Source organism: Anneissia japonica, unplaced genomic scaffold, assembly GCF_011630105.1.
Source record: "Anneissia japonica isolate Jap-2015-1 unplaced genomic scaffold, ASM1163010v1 scaffold162372_len1216_cov79_single, whole genome shotgun sequence".
Taxonomy (NCBI): Eukaryota; Metazoa; Echinodermata; class Crinoidea; order Comatulida; family Comatulidae; genus Anneissia; species Anneissia japonica.
In genome coordinates this window covers 1-1,216 of record NW_022690608.1, presented here as the reverse complement: position 1 = coordinate 1,216, position 1,216 = coordinate 1, and the positions used below count along the sequence as shown (strand labels likewise).

General features: G+C 33.6%; 1 long non-coding RNA gene across 1 annotated transcript; it reads right to left on the bottom strand.

Moving 5' to 3' along the window:
- Nucleotides 1–10: 10 nt before the first annotated feature.
- LOC117099924 lies at nt 11–1,122 on the bottom strand. Its single transcript, XR_004444043.1, has 3 exons — nt 1,020–1,122; nt 741–911; nt 11–178 (listed from the first exon to the last, which is right to left on the bottom strand). It is a non-coding gene; the product is annotated as an uncharacterized LOC117099924 (long non-coding RNA).
- Between the last annotated feature and the right edge of the window lie 94 nt (nt 1,123–1,216).

The window sequence follows — 1,216 nt, the reverse complement described above, 5'->3', positions numbered from 1 at the left end:
CGCTACTTACCAGACACAAATATTTTCATATTTTTCTAACCTGAACAGCTTCATCTGAGCCTCCGAGGTCTCTGGCTACAAACAAAGTGATCATTGGTCGGCTGATTTTCTGGACAGCTTGGACAATTGCAAGTGGCCACCAGAACATCAGCACTCGTAGAATACTCAAACTGCTTTCCTAAACAATCCAAGAAATATAAAACTTATTTGAGCATTTATATATGTCTTTCATGTGTAAGAGATAAGGTGAGACTATTTCTAAAACCTGTTTTGCAAACTATTTTTTTAAAGATCATCAGAGAGTGGAAAAAAAATTCAAAATAAAATTTTTTTTTTTTAAGCACATAGTTTTGCCAGAGACGGAGGAGAAAATAAAATAAAATTCTATTTGTGAATGTAAACAGCATAATAATGGGACGTTTAAATGCTTGAAGTTTATATGATTAGGAAGAAATATAAATCTTTCATTTTTAAATATCTTAATGCAGCAGTGGGCGTAATAACGTTTTTTTAAATTATTTTTTTCTGAAATTTCCAAATTTTCATGGCGGTGTGTATGTTAATTGGCAAAAAATAGAATGTTATCATTGGCGGGCGGTGGGTAAAAAAAAAGTATAAAAAAATCTTGCCTAATGGATGAACAAAAATGTAAGTTATCTTAATGCACTACAACTTGTTGGAAGATCCATTTCCTAATGTTAAGCAATAGCATACACAATATTCAATATTAATTCCCTTACGTTTGTTCGGGTTTCAGTTACGTTTGTCCTTGTCACTCTTCTGTGGATGAGAAACCCGATAAAAAGTATACTAAACCGGGTCAAGACGCCAGTGTAGACAGCGATGATTGGAACTAACACCGGTGTAGTGTTTACTATATCCGTTTGTAGTAACCCAAAAACAGTACCTATCTAAAAAACAGAATACAGTATACAGTAAATGTATTTAAAGACATATTCCTTCAGTATCTGTTTTTCCTTAATTTTGTACACAACAAACATAAATATTCTAAGATTTACCTGAACAGCAACATCTATCACAGATGCAGACCCAACTAGGGCGGTGTGTTTTAGCTGCAAAAGGTAACCTGCTACATACCATGACTAGGGAATTAAAACATTATTAAGTAAAAGTAATAAATTTGCACCATCTCCCTCAACATAAATATTAAAACAGGGTAAAGGATTTCCAAAAGGGTGGTGGCCAAAGCAGGGTT